The sequence below is a fragment of the Microtus pennsylvanicus genome, chromosome 6 (assembly GCF_037038515.1).
Source record: "Microtus pennsylvanicus isolate mMicPen1 chromosome 6, mMicPen1.hap1, whole genome shotgun sequence".
NCBI classification, from domain to species: Eukaryota; Metazoa; Chordata; class Mammalia; order Rodentia; family Cricetidae; genus Microtus; species Microtus pennsylvanicus.
Window position 1 is genome coordinate 32,223,190 of NC_134584.1, and position 21,660 is coordinate 32,244,849.

General features: G+C 38.4%; 1 pseudogene; it reads right to left on the reverse strand.

Moving 5' to 3' along the window:
• Positions 1–339: 339 nt before the first annotated feature.
• LOC142853028 (mediator of RNA polymerase II transcription subunit 27 pseudogene) lies at positions 340–21,115 on the reverse strand (annotated as a pseudogene).
• Between the last annotated feature and the right edge of the window lie 545 nt (positions 21,116–21,660).

Sequence of the window (21,660 nt, forward strand, 5' to 3'; positions counted from 1 at the left end):
AAATATTTTATGTTATTAGTATATATATATATGGCATAGGAAAACTGATACTATATAGGAATCCCCTTTCATGTGATAACTTCTTTTCAGGGTACAAAAATTTATTGTTTGCAAAAATAAGTTACAAAACTCAGTCAAGCAACCCCAATATGAAGAATAAAGGACTCATTCCAGTCAGCTCAAGAAAACAGTAGACTTAAGTAGGGGAGGGGCGGCAACTCACAGGGATGCTGACACACACGGAAGAAGATCATGTGACAGATCATTCTGTGATGCACTGCTAACAGGTGACAGTTTTGCCTGCAGGGATGGGGAGACATCCGTGGAAAGGTGTTGGGGCTATGAGCAGGACAATTGCTGGGCTGCGTTCACAGCTGGCAGGTGTTTAGAAGGTTTCCAGAGCCCAGAAGTCTCTCCATGTCTGGGTGGAAAGTCATCTTGCAGAAACTTCCTGTAGCATTGGCATGAGCCTGAAAAAGCTTTATGCAGCCTCCCACAAAGAGCTTGCCTGAACACAATGTCTGGCACCTGGGGTAGGTGATAGTGGATCCAGGCAGTGGTGACATGGTCTGTCACCTTCTGGAATTCTTGATAGTTGCATTTGGACCACATGTCAAGCTTACCATCTTCTGTGCAGACGTTGTCATCACACCCCTTCAGTACTGGGCAACTGGTGCACAGCTCTCCACAGTGATGATCACTTCCGACACCTTTCCTAAGGTCCTCAGAGGCTTTGAGGAAGTGTCATTGGGTCTGGAGAAGTGGATGGACTTTTCCAGAAACATCATATCAGTGTGGCTGATCACATCGTTTTCGTATCGAGGCCATAGAGCCAGAGCAGTGGGCTGAGCCTCCAGTCAATGCTTGGCAGACAAGCCCATCTGCTTTGCAGAGCTCTTCCAGGACCGTTGATTCAAAAGGCCAGATGCTAGGCCTGCATGGTACTGCTGTTTCTTGGGCCATTTGTATGTGTGCAGAAGTTGGCTATAAGAGTTTTGTCCTGCACAAGATTTTGGCTCAACAGTCCAGAGTTGTGAATTGTGTATTCGCTGATGGCCTGTCTACTAAGCTGCTAAGATGTTCCAGTTCCTTTAGTTCCTCGTTAATTGAATGAAAGTTGTCCTGGAAGTGCACGATGAAGACTTCCTTCTGGTCCTCCATTGTCTCTCGTGCTTGCCATCCTTCAGGTTGTCTAACACCCGACTCTTATTGGAGCAGAGTGCTTCTGTGACACTAATGGCCTGCAAAAAGGCCTTCAGATTCACTCCAATGCTTGGAATAACTACCTTGTGGTTGCAGCCACTCAAGTGATATCTCAGTCACTCTCGAAGGGGCACTTTATTGCATGCCTTACATTATTCTAAACCATTTGTGCACATTTTATTCAACAACTTATGGTTTCGTGTTATTATTAATATGCTAGAAATGACATTATATAATCGAGGCTCATGATGTAGGAGAAATCAAATCAATTTACTCAGCTAAGAGGTAAGAGACATGGGGCCTATTGGGAGAGATTCCAAGTCTCTGCATATGACTGTGCTCTGCATCATTATGAGCTTGGAAGGGTTTGCAGTGGGCAGAGGGGGGGGCAGATGGGAAGAAAGCACAATGCAGGAGACAGATGGAAAAGGCATTACAAAGAGGAATTGAGAGAACTGGGAACAGGGTGGATTTGAAGAGCTAAAAGAAGTTGGCAGGATTCACTCTGAAGTTTTAAGCTGTGTGAGCAGAGAATGATGACAACGATGACAGACGTAAGAACATTCAGTGAGAGACAGAACACATGCAAGAGAGCGAGTGAGCCACTCAGAGTAGAAGAGGAGGGGTAGGGTGAGCTCAGAATCAGGCATGCCCTACCTGGGCCTCCTCATCCCAGACAGCCAGAGACCACAGGGCCATCCATGGGCACAGATGCGGAGGAGAGAATCAAGTGTTGCAACAGAGGAGAATTGGAAGGAATGAAAAACATCAGGTTTAAATTTCCCCAGTCTTGAGTTTTGAGGGCTTTTTCTTGCAGAAAACCACTTCAGTTGTGTTTACTGATGACTGGTGTGAGGGTGGGGTGTGAATTATATTGGCTCACCACTTCCCAGTCAAACTTTATCTTTTGAGTGCAGACACCCACCCACTTTTCTCCCAAGAAAAAGGCAAAACAACTTAAATCACAAAACATCCAAGAAAAATAAGCCTCTATTCTATTAGTTTTCTTAGTCATTAAAAATAAAGGGAACTTAGCATTTTCTTTGTCTTGTTTCTGTTTTGTTTAATGATATGTTTAATGTAATTTTGTACTTATGTTGTAAAAGGAGCTTGTGACCAATAGTAGCATTTTCGGACTGTTTGGTCACAAAGCCAATTGAGTTCTTCCTTGTAATTTTTTTCTGTCATGAATGTTTGCACAAAACTACTCATAACTAATTCAGATTTACACGAGGAGAGAAGATAGCATTTGATGAACTTGCAAAGCTTCAGTTCAGGCATCGGAAAGCGCTGAGACTAAACATCTGGATTTACAGGCCTTTCACCTCCTCACCTATGCTTACCGACACTCCTGCCTTCTGCTGTCTGATCTGTCTTTGCTTCTTTCACCTGTGATAACTAAGGCTTGTTTGTGTGTGTGTTGTTTTCTTTTACTTCATTAATACTTTGTAGTATTGTAAAGGAATCCCCTGAAAGAGACTGATGTAAGGTCTTTATGATCATCATACTGATAAATGGTGAATAGCAAATGACTGAGCTGGCATTAAAGTACCAAAAGTCCCAGCACATAAGAGGGACAAAAATTGATCAGCTTTATTTGAGGAGATTTTAAACGTCACCTCTAAACTAGCATTATCATTATCATTCAGAAAACTTACTAGAAATGTGGCTTCTTGAGGGTCACTCTAGGCTCACTGTATCAGTAACATCAGGGAAAAGAGGAACTAAGCCCACCAATTCATTTTTTATTAAGTCCTATAATATTTGCACACTCTGAAATTTGAGAACCATTAGATAACTGAATTTACTAAGCACAGAAGACTAATGAGACAAAGTTAGTATAACTTTGACTCAGTTGGGGATTTCTGGGATTTTCATTAGGAGAATTAGTGTCCTTTCCAGTGGCCTAAGTTGGGTACATGTGGGCAAACTCTTCAACATACTTGGGTCCTATTTTCCTAGTCTGTAAAAGTAGTACCTAAAATTGTGTAATCACCATGGTTTCCTAACAATGCTAGATTTTGTTCCGTCAATTTCTCTTGTGGCTAATAGCATTTATTTATAGGAAGGAAGAAGCTGGAGTGATCATCATGAGGGAATGCTAACATATGTACATGGCTACGAGGCCAACATCTGTGTCCTATTTAGTTGAACGTCAAGCACATTTTGTACCAAAAAAATAACAGAACAAAAAATAAATAAATAAATACAAGTCACAGATCTAAAATTAAGGTAAACTTGTGTGTGTGTGTGCTATGTATGTAAAAGGCCATGTAATGAACATTTTAGACTTAGAGGCCATTAGTCTCTGTCATTATTACTCAAATCTTGCCACTGTAGTATTAAAAACTGCAATAAATAATATGTAAGGCAACTCAGCTAACATTCTTTGTTTCCAAAACCAGATGGGAAATTGGATCCAGTATATAAGCCATAGCTCGTCAATCACCAGTTAATAATATTCCCATTTGTTTTTAAATTAAAACAAGGGACTTAAATATTTTCTGGTTGATTACTTACTCATTTATCAAATATTTAGTAGCTAATATTCTAACAGCCCATTAACTGATTGCAATCTTCAAAGTTCCTATCTACGTCCTTGTGTTAATCTATAAACAACCAAACAAAACACAACCTTGGTCGGGTCCATCTCCATGCATGGGTTTCCTCCTTAATGTCCAGAGGAAGACAGTGTTGTACTTTTACCTGTATACTTTCAATAGTTTAGGTTAGAGATTCCTATTGTCCCAGTGCATACCAAAGAAGAAAACGTTGTCTCCAAATGTATTGCTAATATAGCAATCATTGTAACTGTACAATAAACACTTCTTCCATATATCCTTGTCTAAAGGCTATCTCTTTAAAGTAAGGGTATAGAAAAATGAAACCGTTCAGTTAGTTCTATAAAACAACTGTGAGCATTGGTACTAAATCATACGCAAAGCTTTCTCCCCATCAGTGAACAGCAGCTCTGTGTCCCCTAATTTGATTTTGTTCTGTGCTTTCTACTTAGAGATGATTTTGTACCCCACAAAGTCAAGGCTCAGCCTCCAATACTTCCCCACTAGTTCACAACGCAGTCACAAGCATGGGCCTCTACTTCTTGACTAAACACCAAAGTTCCTGGCCACCTGCTTAGGTATAATAAGTTTACTGGAGTGATTCACAGAAATCAGGAAACAACTTATCTTCCACTGTAATGGATGTCTCAAAGGGCACAGGCAAGTAGAAGAGACGCACATGACAAGGGATGTGGAAAGGGCTGCAAAGCTTCCATGTTTCCCCTGAAGTACTACATTCCAGAAACCTCCATGTGTTTGGCTATCAGAACACCCCATCCTCCCTAATCCACTCCCTTTTGATTTCTTTTCATTAAAATTCAAAGTCTTTAGGCATTGTTTATTTGTTCACAGTCAGTTGGCAATCAGTTCAGTCTTAAGCAGGGCTCCCCTCCCCAGAGACTGATGGGTTTGGCAGAACATTCCAACCCTCTACTCATGCCTTGGTTATTCCCCTGACTCGACCTCATTCTAAAGCTACCATGGGATGGCCTTCCATCAGGTAACTCAACTCCTTAACAAGCAGGCGCCTCTCTTAGGACTCTAGAGCCTTCAAAGTTTCCAGGACCTTTATATCAGAAGTGAATATAAAAGAAAATTATATATATATATATATATATATATATATATATATATATATCCCAACATGTTTCATGTTCTCTTACTGTAATTGGAAAAAGACCTAGTGTTTTTTTTTTTCTTTTCCCACTTAGGAGCCATATGTGTGTGTTGTGCAGTTGCAACCACATAGTAAAAAATTAAACATTGTCGGGGGGCCATTGTGCTTCTCCAACCAGACTACTATTGGGGGGTATTGATCAGGTAAGACTGATGTTAATATTCTAGTGTTCTGGCCTGTCCTACCATGTGAGGCATGGTATGTGTGTATGTATGTCACAAAATCATAGTAGATCGCCAATACTCTATTACATGCAGAGTTTTTGATAAGCTATCTTTAATAGGCCTCCTTTATTTAATGTCTTAACTGGGTAGATTAAAAGGTCATTGCATTCTTGTTGTAACATACTATGACGTGTAAACAATTCGAAATGATTCAACACGTCTTATATCTTTCCATAAATTAGTAAGGTTTGATATCCCCAAACAATGTCTGAAGTTTTTACTGTGCGGTTTCAACCAGCAACACATACAACTGGCTCTTAAGTGGGAAAAGAAAAGAAAAACAATCACTAGACTTCTTTCCAATTACAATAAGAAAACATGTTGGGTAATTTTGAAATTTCCCACCCTTCATTCTGGTCCCAAGTGAAAGCATATGCCAGAGTAATAATCTGAACTGATTCTGAACTTCGAGCTCGATTCAGGCCAATTTTCCTTATATCACTTGCCTTCCACTCATATTACCCTCCCGTGCCTGCCCATGTTACATTAGTACTCAACTGATTTTTAAAGAATGAAAACATGAAGTGAGCCAAGTCTCGATTGTTGATGGCTCCACCAACTCCATAAACATCTTGTCCTTGTGCACTGAGTGAAGAGCAGGCACCACAGAGATGATGATCCGATGTGTTTTGAAATGACTTATAACAGACCCCATTGAAATACAAAGAATGAGATGAGACTGGAATGGTGGGAATTTTTGTATGTACCTCTTCATGTGCTGAAAGGTGTCTGAGGCCTATCTCCCATGGCCTGAGGATGTAAAATAGTTTATCACTTTACTCCTTTAAGGATATTTCATTGGGTAAATATGACTTTTCGGTTTCATGATTTATGGGTGGTTACTATTACTATTATGAGAGATGCAACAGTGGTCATCACTCATATTCCCTTTATACTCATTATTCATGCCAACATCATTCTACTACAGTAAACAGTCATGTGACTTCTTTTATACTCATGCTTTTTTGGTTGATGATGTTGTCTAAATCTCTTAAGATAAGATAATAACCAAGTAAGGTTGATGCCAATATCCTAGCTTTTTGGCCTGTCATATGTGATAAAAACCAGTTGTGATTAGTACTGGATTCTCAAATAAACTAAGTTCCAATTGCTCACAGAATAGTCTGCTTGAGACACTTTCTCTACATGCTGGTCTCTCTATTTGTCTCCCTACTGATGATACCCTTTGTGGTCACCTGCAAAACAAACAAACAAACAAAAACCCTTTTTTCTCATATATGTTTCTGGGGAAACTCATCTTAAAGAAACCCATCTTTCGTTTGTTGCTACTGGCATTCAAAAAAATCTAAGGGTGACTTTCTTTGCTCCTTGAATTTCTATCAGTGAGATAAACCGAGAAGATTATGGGGTTTAGAGGCAACAAATGAGTTCCCTAAAGAACTCTCAAATCTCTGTCTGCAGAATGTCACAAATCAAGATAGACATATTGATACTGGGGATAATTTCTATCTTTGGGGAAAGACTTTGATTTCCAGTTTATATATCTGATAGGACTGGGCACTTAAAAAAAAGTGTGTGTGGGGGGGGAGGAAACAAGTCTGCTTCCTGGAATTATTTTTGGGTCTTTTCCCTACAACTGAATCTTCTTGGCTAAAAATGAGAAGTTGGAAGTCTCAGTGTTAAAATTTAAGTCCACTTATGTTTATCAAAACTAGGGAGGGTAATTATTCTGAAACATAGGGAATTTGTTTTATGTTCCAGAGTCTTGTTTGAATAAAAATTATCAAAATACAAAATTAATAGATGAATACTCCCAGGATCTTAGAAATTTGCTGAAGTAGATACAAGGAATAGAACTTTATCTTTTTGGTTTTCCTGTAGTCTCAATGTAAAAAAACTTCTTCCTATTATCGCATATTTGGAATCTTTTCTGCCACAGTTCTGCTATCCCAAGTGGATTAAACCACACAAATAATGTGCCGTCTTCGTAGGACCTTTTCCAGATCTGTTGCAGTTTACAGAAGTGCTCTGCCAATGAAGTCCCCACTTTTGACAACAGATGGCTCTTTTAATAATTTCACTATAAAACAACCTCTACTAAGAGTTTATATATCATTGTACTCACTCAATGACACGGGGGAAAAGTCTTAGAAATAGCCTGGCTGTCCCATAACATAATTGTTTGCTCTTGAATGATTGTCAAATAATTTATGTCTGTCAAGACCTGAAATAAGCCAAAGTAAAAATTTACAATTCCAGATGTGACCTTACTTGATTACATATACCACCCAGGGTCTCAGAGGCATAGAGAATAAGGCCATTTCTATTTCTAGCATGCCCCAAACTCACAGTTGTTTGGTCTTTTCTTGTTTGGGTTCCAGATTGCAGAATTCAGTCCTTGTGCACGCTTATGAATGTTTTGGAGCAATATTCTTCACCAGGTGTCTTTTTTCATTGGAATATTTGTGGTGTGTAGGGTTGTTTTTTTCCAAGTGCATTAGTAAACGGATTTCAAGTTATTCTTTTCTGCCAAGGACACTTGTCTGTACCTCGTGGCCTCAAGCTGCTTGTTGGTTCAGCTGCAGGCTTTGCTCTCCGACTATTACACTGTTTTCCAGCAGCTCAATTACGAGCACTTTCAGTGAAAGTGGCTTGCACACTGCCTTCTCAGAAACCTAACTAACCTCAGGCTACTAGAATTGTGAGCTGCATTTGTGTCCTGTTGTTTGTAGAAATTCTCCTTTTCGTGTCTCTGGATAAGCTTGCATGGAGGTGATTTTCTTACTTAGACTTGCCATATGGGGTTTTTGGGTTGTTTGTATTTATTTTTGTTTTCAAAATCTCCTAAAAAGACAAAAACTGAATGAAGGCTCAGTTCAGGGACAAATGATGACAGAGCAAGCTGCCTATTCGAACATTCTCTATGTCTCTCTGTGCTATATCAAGTTCCCACCATAAGGAAGGGGATGACCTAACACTAATTTGATGTGAAGGCAATGACTTGATTCTTCCTTGGGGTGACTTTGCCCTTCAGGGGACATTTGATAGTGTCTGGGCACATTTTTGGTTGTCACAACTAAGGGCAAGGGTTACTGTTAACATCTACTAACTAGAGAACAGTGAAGTTGCCAAACTTTCCACAATCTTACTGTGCACAGATAATTTCCCTCAACAGAAGAATATTCTGCTCAGATATATTAGCGATGCTGCCTTGAACTTACATTTTTTTAAAAATATAAACTGGACCAAGGCCCAAGTGCTTTCATAGCTTCAAACATACTCGAAGATTTCTCTAACTGCTCATGCAATCCCTGACTCTCACCTCCAACACACATGCGCTAGACTTTCAACCCCATGAGAGGGTGGGAACAAGAATCTGTGACTACCACCTAATACCTGAGTTTTCCTCTTTGCACTTAGAAACACTTCCTCCCAACCCCAAAAGAAACTACCACTTCCTCTCACCTGGATGGAGAAAATTCGTCCTAAATCAAGGATCTATGAAATAAACTATGTACCAACTATCATTTTTGTATAAAAGATCATGAAAGTCTGTGTTTTTCTTTTTTAAAAAAAGTTTAAAATAAGTGGCAAATTTGTGGTTCCTCTCTCCAATGCTTAGTGTTTGATATTGAGCTCATGATAACAGCTATAACCTCTGCTAGAGATGCAGATGTCTGTAACAATCCAAAAACGAGACTTCGGCTCTTATTTTTCCTGAGTCATTCTTATCCTGATGATTATGATGGTAGAAAAACTTTACCACCATCATTTGGTGAAAGAAATGTAAAAAAATTAAAAATCATTAAATATGTACTTTAATAACAAAACACACTGCACAAATTTACCTTTAATTTTGTTCACAGACTACCACAAAGAGTATTTAATCTCATGCTATTTCTTCTTGTCTAATGTCACCTAATGTCCATCTGCCCCCAGTGACTATTGTTCGAAACTGCTCCAGGCTCTCTGACATTATGTCAGGGTTGGGGTCTGGATGAGATGCCCATCTCTCGCCTGCAGCAATCACTCCTCTCAATTACCCCAATTAAAGGTTCCGTTCAAGAGCAGAGAGCCTCCTGCTTGTAAGACTGATTCCTTCATTTTCACAGTTAAAGAGTGAAAAAAATTACTGCTCAACTTCGGGCCTTATCATAAAAGTAGCTGCCAGATGATCCTGGCTGTTGAGGCCGTGCTTTCCCTCTGAAGTCCAAAGACCTCCTGATCGCCATTATCTTCTAAGCAGTTACTCATTCCATCATGATAAAGGCACTTTCAATTTTCCACCTTCTTACACACACACACACACACACACACACACACACACACACACACACACACAATGGGAAGTAAACCAAACCAACGAAAGGGAAGAAGGGCTAATGAAACTCTCACTGCTTACGGTGGAAGGACTCCCCTCCGAGTACTCCTATCTTATCATAGAGCCAACTCAATTACCAATCTTTTCTTTTAAAGGAGAACTTCAATTTTCAATTTTCATACTTCACAGGAGTTTTAATTTTTTAAATGATACTTCTTCTATGCACCTTAAGCACACACACATACACACACACACACACACACACTTGAGTATATTTCTCAACTTCGATCATTCCCCAGAGATTTAAAGTATCGTGCAGAACACTCAACCCAGATGATTACAGATCCACTTTTCTAAAATTAAAAACATCATAAAAATCATTTTTCTCATCACACAATTGTTTCTATCACAGTGGCTTCTAACCCTCTTCTTCCAATTCTTGTGTATGGTTCGAGATAGTCTGTGGCACACAAGCAAATTTCAAAGGCTAGACTGATGTCCTCTGAAGAAACAAAATGAAGTGGAAAAAAATAAATGTAATGCCTTCATGTAATTTCATTATACCTAGCACAGAATTCTCTTCCTCTTACATGGGCAAGAAGTAGAAGACATCTAGATAGGACTAATAAAAAAGTTCCTTGCTGGGTAATATTAGATGGTAATGAAGTCATTTCTACGTAATATGCTCTATTCTTTTTAAGTTGTTGTCTTTACCCACAGTGATTTCATAGTTCTTCCACTTAAAGTATCAGTGATTGTTTATTTCTCGTTTTATTATCCAGAAAAGGAGGGTGGACGTATCTTAAAGCCAAGGTGTAGACTAAGTTTCTGAATGGCCTGTGTTCAACAGATAGCCTGGAAACTATGTTAAGTGCTGGGGTCTGTGGGAAGAAAAGATATTTTTGTTTTATTTGTTTGGTTTCGTTTTCTGAAATTCCAATGGCTTCACTTTCCAAAGCCAGAAGGAAACTGGAAGCTAGACTATAAAGTTTCAAAAATAAACTGTAAAATTGAAGTATTTACAGGATGATAATGTTACCTATTCTCTTGCCCAAACAAAACTCAATTAAAAGCAGGATATGGGGAATTAAAGGAGATATACAAAAGATTTGTAGTCTAGAGTCAGCACCCACAAGAGAAAAGAGGAAGGGAAATATAGCTTTTCTAGTTTATCTTGATCATGCAGGAAACAGATGCCCAAATGCAATTGGATGTGAAAGAGATTTATTAGGGAAAAATTTTAGTGAGGTATGGAGAAGATGCCAAGAGGGTCAGACTATGATGAATACTGAGAAAGAAGGTCAGAAGAGATGGAGAGGGAGCAGGAAGGGGGAAGGGAGGAGAGGACCTATGTGAGAGGAAGAGGTCTTCACAAAGTGACACATGGCAGTGTGATAGAACGTTCAGAGAGCTGATTAGGAAGGAGAGGAGTCGGAGGCAGTATGAATACAACACTAAATGATCCTGTGACCACAGGCACAGGCAAAGGTCAACTAATTACCAAAGTGAGGACAGTGTTGAAAGACCAGGTAGGACAAGACACATTTCAGAAGGTATCGGAATGCATAACACAACGTGCAGGATTGAGAATGAATCAGACCAGAGAAAAGGCCAATGTGGATAGTAGGCACTGCAGCGCTTGTCCCAGTAAGTGCTCAGTGAGTGAGTGTGGAGGGTAGGGAAGGTACACAGATGGTTTCATTTGGTGCACATCTGTATTCTTGATGGTTTTTCCTAATCTTGAACCAAAATGAGTGTTAACCAGTTATTGGAGAAGACTTTAAATGCATAAGTCACATTTTTGAAAACTCTTGCATTGCTATACCAATCATGCTCCGTATATATCTAAGTCCCCAGAATGTTAAGTTCAGAAGGTTCATCTGGTCTCTTTAAAAAACCATCAAGGACTGACTTGAAACATTTATTTGCTTTTTTCATACTATATGAAATTACTTAAGAATTATTTTGACGGTATTATATCTAAATTATTCATAAGTTGTTAATATAAATTTGATTTGAAGAAAAAAAACCAATTTCAATAGAAGAGTCAACGGTTCACAAAAGTTAAGTGTTAATCCTATTGCCAAAATGCTCTGTTTCAGAAAACAGAGAATGATTTTTGACATTTCAGGCATTGCCAAAACAATGGGAAATAATAGGAGATGGAGAGGCCACAGCTGGAAGAATGACAGTCTCAAAGATGCTGGTATTTTATAGAATCTAGAAAACTATGATAGGAGTTAGTGAAGAAAGTGGTTTTCCACGTGCATTAGGTGTGCTTTTCTTATCAACAATATTTTCTCTTTTATAAGATGTAAAACCACATTTCACAATAAACACATGAGTAAAATTATTCTACTTCTGTCTTTATTTACCTATAATGTTTGAAAGGAACATTTTAGAAGTAGGTGGACTGTAACTACAAGTCCACTGTCTTCCTACAAAATACAGCTGCCCTCTTAGGAAGTGTCCTTTTTTATTTTCGGGCGGGTCTACAAGTCTTCCTGGAACAAACTAAGGATTACCAGAGATCCACATCGTTTCTTTGCTATCTGGAGATTTCCCATGTGAAAGATTTCATTGTTGCTAAGTCAAAACGGATTTACACCGGTGTCTGAATCCATCCCAGTGGATCTTTGAGGTGACAATGAGATCACAGGCATCATTCACAGATGCTGGAGGGCAGTTAAGGACCAGAAACATGACTAAATCATTAAACTTTATACAACCCGCCATTGGATCTATCACTCAGCTACTGTTCTTCTTACATGGTAGGCTTCAAACCTGCCTGCTGATAATAAACTCAAAACCACAGTAGCTGCAAAGAAGGCAGCGAAGACAGGACAGTGTAAAAATGCTTCCAAGGTATAAAGAGGCACTTTTTATGAATTCTGAACACCAGGCTCATTATGTGTGTTCTTTTGCATCTTGATGAAAACTATAGGTAAATTTTGTTCTGTTCATTGTAATTGTGTCAGCCCTGGGCTTAACCAGAGGGAGGGTAACTATTCATTATCATCACACAGCAGATCAGGTTTTAAGTCTACAAGGCAGCATTGCCTTCTTTCCAAGTGTGCTCTTGGAAAAAAAATACTCAAACAAAAAAAAATAAATGAACTTATTGCCTTACATAAAAGCATTTACAAAATTTGTAAATAAAAATATCTCAAAGACTAACTTCGGTACTTAAATGTTGTAACTTCAGAAATTCTAAGACTGAAATAAAAGATATTAATGTGTTTTGTACTTTCCCTCTGAGACTGTTTTTAGTTGGGAGCAGTGAGACCCCAGATCCCGAATTTCTTGTAATCCCCTGATCTGAGTGCCAACAGCTGTTCTGAGCACAAGACCTTCAGGAGTTCCTGATGGCAGGAGAGTGGTTTCTGGTGGGTTTGGCTGGGGCTTGGCTATCTCTATATAATCTGCCCCTGAACACAATAAAGGGGCATTCTTGGAGAATTCAAGGATGACCCGTGTCGCTGTCTCTCTGTCTGTGTGTGTCTGTGTATTTTAACCTCCAGTCCCCTTGCCCGAAGCTTGCGAACTGGGTGCTAGCGCACAGAGTACAGACACAGGGGTGCCATGCGCGGCAATTGGAGGTCTCCATCGAGATATTGGAACCGGCAGTTTTTGGTGCATCTTTGCTCAAAAGCCTGTTTTAAAAGAGTTGATTTTAATTAAGGCATATTTTAAAAGGCAGTTTTTATTTTAGCTGATTGGATACAATTTAAGGCTGGTTCAGAAATAACTTTTCTCACCAAAGACTTTATAAGCCCAAATTTTTATAGTTTTATTATCATGAAGAGTAGAACCCTTCAGGGAGATACATAGGAGTCTCAACAGATGAGTGACCCAAGAGATGCAACGTAAGCTGCCCTGGAAAATATCTCAGTGGGTCCAGGATGATACTGAATAAGAAGGGCTCTGTAACTGGTTTCTTTTTATAAGAAAAAAATCTCTCTTTTAGTGCCCTATTTCTTCTTCTTCTTCTTCTTCTTCTTCTTCTTCTTCTTCTTCTTCTTCTTCTTCTTCTTCTTCTTCTTCTTCTTCTTCCTCTTCCTCTTTTCTTTTTTAATAAGCTAATTATAATTTATTCTTACACCTAACAAGATATTTAATGTTCTAACTTCAATTCCTAGATTTCCTTTTTTTTATTTATTAATTTATTTATTAAAAATTTCCACCTCCACCCATCCTCCCATTTTCCTCCCCCTCTGGGGTTGTGAATTGTTGGCTGATTTCTTTGCTTTATGTCTAAAAGCCATTTATGAGTGAGTACATGTGATATTTGTCTTCCTGGGTCTGGGCAACCTCATTCAATATGATGTTTTCTAGAGCCATCAATTTGCCCGCAAATTTCAAGATGTCGTTATTTTTTTTTCCCGCTTTGTTGTACTCCATTGTGTAAATGTACCACATTTCCTTATCCATTCTTTGGTCAAAAAATATTAGATTGTTTCCAGTTTCTGGTTATGACAAACAATGCTGCTATGAACATAGTTGAGCACATGTCCTTGTGGTACGATTGAGCATCATTTGGGTATATACCCAAAAGTGGTATTGCTAGATCTTGAGGTAAGTTGTTTCCTAATTTTCTGAGGAATTGCCATGCTGATATCCAAAGGGGCTGTACCAGCTTGCACTCCCACCAGCAATGCAAGAGTGTTCCCTTTACCCCACATCCTCTCCAGCCTAGTTGTCATCAGTGTTTTTGATCTAGGCCATCCTTACAGGTGTAAGATGGAATTTCAGAGTTGTTAATTAATGAGCTCTTAATTGTTTGATTACCCCCCAAATTTCATATTTCCCTACTCATTCTTCCATCTTTCCCACAAACTGAAACTGTCACATGTTGATCTTTTTACTTAAAAACAGTTTAAAATAAATTATCAGAAAACAATTATCTATAAGTTAAAAGAAATTCAATTTGATCCTTACTTCATGCCAAACACAAAATCAATCACAAATTGGCTAGAGCTCTATTTTATTTTATTTTATTTTATTTTTGTGGTGCAAGGGGTAGTACCTAGGATCTTGCACATGTTAAGCAAATACTCTGACACTTAGTCCCTAAAGGCCCAAGTTCATGAGGCAAAACTATACTTTAAAGAAATAGTGTAAAAATTTATCTTTATGTCTCCCTGATATAGGCAGATTTCATAAACAGAGTAAAATTTGCCAACCATGAAGAAACAGTGATAAATTTAGCTGTATTAAAATTAAGACTTTGCTCATAAAATAACATTGAGAAGTATAAATATAAATCATGTAAAAGAAGGTAAATATTTCTAGCAATATAACCAATAACAAATTGTAATATTTTAAGACAGTCTAAAGAAAAAATAAATCTATCCTAAAAGGACAGTAAGACCAATGCTTTTATATTAGTAGAAGTATACCAGAGATATTTCATGAGATAAAATATATGAAGAACCAAAACTATATTTTAAACAGTCTAATATCAACTACATACTCTAGAAAGTGAAAACAAAACTGTGAATATAGCTAAAATCTGAAAGTCAACTGTATCAAGGACTGTCAAACACATAAAGCATTAGAAACTCCATTATTGTAGTGGTAGGTTGGAAACACCATGAACTTACTGAATGAATGCCTAAATTTTTCCCTGTTACTTAAGCAATCCCACACCTATATTTGTAGTCACAGTAAGAGAGACTCTTAAAAACCATGAGGTTGGTATAGTATCTACATACCTGCTTTAAAATTGCATAAAGCTAAAAACAGTAGATTGGATATACTGTATTATAGTCAGGCAGTGGCACATTGTGCAGCATTGCAAACAGATGAACTACAGAGATTCATATTAAATTGAGTGTCTCAAATATATTCAAGGACAGGTAAGAATAAATATTTATATGAATAGTAATATTTCCAGATTAATTTTTATAAAATGCAAAAGCAGTAAAACTTACTATCTAGGGATGCGTTAAGAAGTAAGAGCATTCTGGTATTAAAGTTAATGGCAGCTGTTACAGGGAGAAAAAGCAAATTGTTAATGGGGAAGAAAGGAAACACTGAGGATTTATTGAACACCATAAAAGTTCTATGTCTTGGCCTAAGAGTTCACTTCAGATATATATTTAAAGTGGTACATATATAGGTTATACACGCTTACATGTTTTATAGTATGTGTCATTAAAATAATAACTTAAAATGTGAATTAATAGAAAATATATATGCTAATTCTTTTCAGTTAATTGTAGCTGTAACTCTTATAATTAAAAAATATTTAATTGGGCTGGCTTATAATTTCAGAGGTTTAGTCCATTATCATCATGGCGCAACATGATAACATGAAGTCAGACATGGAGTTGAGATTCTTACATCTTGACCTGCTGGAAACAGGAAGTAGACTGAGACAATGGACATGATTTGATATAGAAAACCTCAAAGCCCACTCGCACAGTGACAGACTGTAGTAATAAGGATGGCGGCGGGGCTATGTCCCCAAAACCCCAGCCGCCTGCCCGGCTAGCTTATGCCCCGAAATAATTACACAGACACTGTATTCATTTAAACACTGCTCTGGCCCATTTCTACCTAGCCTCTTCTAGGCTAACTCTCGCACCTGGACTAGCCCATTTCTTATCATCTGTATAGCACCGGTCTTACCAGGAAGATTCTAGCCAAGTCCATCCTGGGTCGGAGCTTCATAGCGTGCGTCTTCCCTGGAGCAGGTAGCATGGCGTCTCTCTCAGGCGTCTGCTCCGGAGAGGAGAGCTGCGGAGTCTGACCTCACTTCCTCTTCCTCCCAGCGTTCTGTTCTGTTTACTCCACCCACCTAAGGGTGGGCCTATCCAATGGGCCTAGCAGTTTCTTTATTGCTTAACCAATGAAATCAACAGATTGATATATGACACTCCCACATCAACAGACTTTCTCCAATAAGGCCATACCTACTCCAACAAAACCACAGCTCCTAATAATGCTACTCCCTTTGAATTTATGGGGGCCAATTACATTCAGACTACCACAAAGACAATGTCTGAAAGGTTAGCTGTTGTTTGTACAATGAGAGCGAAGACTACATTGAATAGTGTAACTACAAGCTAAACAGAACCTACATGCAAAAGTGATATGGGACCCTTTTGTATGCTGTAAATATGTTTAATTACTATTGGTTAATAGAGAAGCTACTTTGGTCTATGGCAGGGCAGAATATAGGTAGGTGGGAAAATTTACTGACTGCAAGGGGAAAAAAAGGCAGAGTCAGGTAGATGCCAAGTATCTGCAGAAGGAGAAAGATGCCAGAATCTTAATGGTAAGCCACAGCCTAGTGGTAATGCAAAGATTAATAAAAATGGGTTAATTTAAGATATATGAGCTAGCTAGGAATACTCTTGAGCCATTGGGCAAACAGTTTATAATTAATATAAGTCTCTGTGTGTTTCTTTGGGACTGAATGGCTGCAAAACTAGGTGAGTCAGAAACTTCCATCTGTACAACAACATTTCAAGAGTGTGTATGGAATGTTGGCCTAGTACTTCTTGTCTCTAGGAGTATTCTAAACAAGCAAATAATCATTAAGATTATGCTATCTGAAATTTTGTCATGCACGTGGACAGCCTAATTCTACATGAATCACAGATAAAAGTATAATATTAAATTTTTCAGTTCATACTTTGCTTTGATTTTTCTTACGAGGCACTATTTACCTGTTTTAATATAATTGTCCTTCTTCTTCAGGCATACGCATTCACATATATACACAGAAAAATGGAACTATATAAGGTTATAGATTAATTTTCATTGAACGTTTAACACATTCAGAGATGAAAATATCCAGAAAGTCTGTATTTTAAACTAAGTTATATATGAGAGTCATCTGGAAAGTTTTAAAAAGTAGATTAATGTCTGAGTCATATCTAAAGCAATTCTAACATAGGGCAAAACAGAGACATAGTGTTTTTATAGCTTCTAGGAATATAAGAAAGTGATCTGGAAATTATGGGATATACCAAATAAGTACAAGAGCCAAGTTGGAGCAGCTTTCAGTAAGCAAATCTGGAATGAATGGAAGAAGATATTAATGATGATTTAGGGAATAAAATGCATGTGTCCATATTAATATAAACAAATACTTTTAAAAAATTGAGCACCTAGCGACAATTCTATAAAATAAAATTCCAAATAGTAAACATAGAAAGATAATAGTGAGGAGGTCTACTATGTGATAATAATGGTGGTCAACAAGAATCACAAATGGATATGAAAACAGTGGGGAAGTATAATAAGAATGAGTATATCTCTCCATGTCTCTTAGTATCTCACCAATATAAAAGGAAAAACAATGACATCTTCTGGGAGAAGACATTAAGTGATCAAAGTTTGCCTTGTCACATAGTGTTGTATCAACATCATGTACCTCTTGATATGATACATTGGTCAGGACAAGCTATCCTTTCACGAAATCTTATTTTAAAATGTACCCTCTATTTGAACTGTAAAGAAACTACTAAACCACTCCAAATTAAGGAGCATTCTACAAAACAATTGGTCAGTATAGTTTAAAGGTGCCAAAGATCTAAAACATAAAGACAAAGGGACTCCTCTCTGTTAAAAAGACTGAGGAAAATAAAAATTAAATAAAAAATTGTGACCTGGATTGAATACTGAATCACACAGAGAACTGTAGCAGGTAAGTGGACAAAGCATGAATAAGGCTTATTGATTAGTTTAAAATATATTGTCAGCCGGGTGGTGGTGGTGCACGCCTTTAATCCCAGCACTCGGGAGGCAGAGGCAGGCGGATCTCTGTGAGTTCGAGGCCAGCCTGGTCTACAAGAGCTAGTTCCAGGACAGGAACCAAAAAGCTACAAAGAAACCCTGTCTCAAATATATATATATATATATATATATATATATATATATATATATATATATATATATATATAGTCTTAGTCAATGTTCTATTGCTGAGAAGAGGCACCATGGCCAAATCAACTCTTATAAGAAAAAGCATTTAAATGGGACTTTCAGAGGTTTAGTTCGTTGTCATCATGGTGAGCATGTTTGCATGCAGGTAGATACTGCATTGGAGAAGTAGCTGAGAATTCTACATCCAGATCTGCAGGCATCAGGAAAAAAGAGAGATTGGGCCTGTCATGGACTTTTGAAACCTCAAAACCCACTCCCAGTAACACACTTCCTCCAACAAAGCTGCACCTCCTCTTATTCATCTTAGTGGCATTGGAAGCTATGGTGTGCCACATTGTTACCCTTTGTCCAAACAGCCTTACCTGAAAAAGTTCTGACTTCTGGTATACCACCAGTACTGGACCCTCATCAAAACACCCCTCAGAGACCCTGCTGTTGCCCTAGCCATGGAGATCTTGTGGCTATGTTTTCATAAGACCAGTCCTCACATGCTCCAGCAGACTGCAGGTGGGGTAGATGTTGGCGTGGGCCAACTCAAAGCACAGGATGTGGGTCTGGATGGTAGTTGTGTTGGTCAGTCTGGGCCTCCACTGCAACTCCTCTGCAGCCAAAAGGCAAGGAGCAGAGCCAGCTCTTCTGTGCCAACACCATTTGGGTCAGCTCTCCCATGCTATGGTGAGGGATGGGGCCAGCTCTCCCAGGGCTGGAGCCATCAGGACCAGGTCTCCCACTGCAACAGCCAGCAAGGGGCAGGACTAGATCTCCCAGGGCCAGTCAAGGGTATGCCTGGCTCAGTCGGCCTTCAGATTTCAACATACATGGTTCACATTGTCCCCCGTGGTAACCAGGCCACAGACAATAAGACAGACCTCGGCTGCAGCAGGACCTTGGACCCAGACATGGCCCTTGGCAGCAGCTTGGGCCAAGATGTCATCATGCTCTCTGGTAGCAGCACAGGTCACTCAGATCAGTATAGCTCCAGTTGGCAGCATGACCCTCAGACACCAACATGGCATGAGGGACATTCTTATTCAAACCACCACATATAACAATAGCAATTCCTTGTTTGGGTACTGACAGGATAATTAGATAAGAATTTTTGACATTTTGGAAAAATCTATACCTTTTAAGGCAAGATCTAAAAAGAGTAATTGATAAACTACATTTTGTTTTAAAGCTGGAAATGTATGCTCCCTGATTTTCCACCAGGAGCATGTTTGTGGTTAATGCTTTAAAGTACTGATGCAGGTCTTTTGTCTCAATCCATCAGTTACTTTTTCTTTTTACTGAGTATGACTTTTTCCTTATACAAATGTCTTACTTTGATTTACTTATTCTTGTTTATTTTTATTTTTGTTATCTGTGCTTTATGTGAGATCCTTGCCAATGCCAATGTTAAGAAACCTTCCTTTGGTTTGCTTTGAAGGATTGTACAGTTTCCAGTCTTATATTTAGGGTTAATACACTTTGAAGTGACTTTTCTGCCTAGTATATAAGTCCCTAGTTTCTTGATTTTATTGGGACTCCCAATTTTCTTAGCACCATTCATTGAAGAAATTATCATTTTTCTCTTTTCATATTTTAGGAAATTAGCAGAAAAATTAAAAATCAATTGGTCATATTTATTGGTGGTATTTCCTGGGTCCCTGCTATGCTATGCTGTTATGTGCCTCTTTGCCTTGATTTCTATGCTACTAAAATACAATTTTCATTACTATTGCTTCATAACATGAATTTACATGAAGAAGTGTGATTTTTTAGGTTTCTACGTCATCATACTATGATCATTCTACATCAGCAACCATTATCTAGGATGGCTTTGAGATAAATCTGAGACAGCAGATTATGAAAACCTATCAGTATATTAGTATGTGTCTGGAGAGTATGGGCTCCTGAAACTCATAGTTTTATTATCAAATCTGAAAAAGAATAGCAACAACAAACAAGGTACAGTAGCTGAGCAGGAAAGCTTTGAAGGCTAGACACATGCAGAGAGTTACAACACAGGAGTGATGTGGTAATGTAGTGAGCAGGGTACAAACCAGCCACGAGAATTCTGGGAAAGGAAGAACATTTCCAGACACGAAGAACAGCTCACCCAGGGGAAAGGATTAGCATTCAGGAGATTTTACAACTATTTAGTTTTGGTTTTTCTCAGAAAAGTGATTCTGAAATAGTACACAGGAGGACATTCCTCTTATACTTAAGGCTTTTGTGTTCTGTCCTTTTCCCTGGTAAAAGAAAGGATTGGACTTTGATAGAAGCAAAGAAGCTTTGCTTACACATCTTAGACAAATTCTAACCACTCATTGCATCTTGGTTCTGTTTTGTTCCCAATATAAATATATTTTACTTTCCCTAGAATCTAGACTCATCTCCGGGCACTCATGGAGTACCTTTGCTTGCTTGGGGTAAAGGCTTCTAGAATTAAGTAATGCCAAGGTCCCCAATGCCTTCCAGCCTCTCTTTATCTCTGAGCGGCTTATTTAAATACACAATTAAAAATTTATCAACTTGAAAATATCAGAATGCGTGAGAAAAACACAAATGAATAACCTATTCCAGCAGGGTAATGATGATTATATAGCATGCAGAATAAGGAAATGAAAAACAAGAGTTCACACTCGGCTAAACAAATAAGCATACTAACATAAAACATCCTCAACATGATACGTCACATTTCTATGGTAACTCTGCCCAAGTGCATCAGCTTACAGAAGAACCTTTGACAACAGTACCCATCAATGTCAGAACAGTCAAAGAATGGCATCGCGTGAGAATTCTGAGTGCCTGTGAGAAATCTCCAAGACAACAAGTGTCTTGTGAACTCAGTTTTTTCAAAACATAGACTCCTGGAATGTGTTTTCTTGCTCCTCCCAGGTGTAGCAGATAGGAATGAGTTTTGCTTCAGCTGGTGTTATTCATGTGCCTCCATAAACGTGTTTTTGTCACATGTGGTTTGTCCTTGTGATTGTATAGTTTAGGCAGGTGACTCCTCTTAACCCTCAGACTATAAACTGCCTGATGTTCTGAATAAAGCTGGCCATTGCATGAGACTTTAGTTCACCTCACTTTTTAAGCCCCGCTTTCCCAAGTTCATGCTACCAAATAGAGTGGTATAGTAATACACCGGTATTTCTCAGTCATGAAAGGCAAAACAAACAAAAACAACAACAACAACAACAACAAACAATGTAGATTTAATGGCAGATTAGAGATCGGAGACACATTGTGACAAAGAGATTCTGATTGTATCCTAGAAAAGACTAAACTGAAGAATTGGAAAAGCAGGGAAGTGACCTACAACCTAGTTAT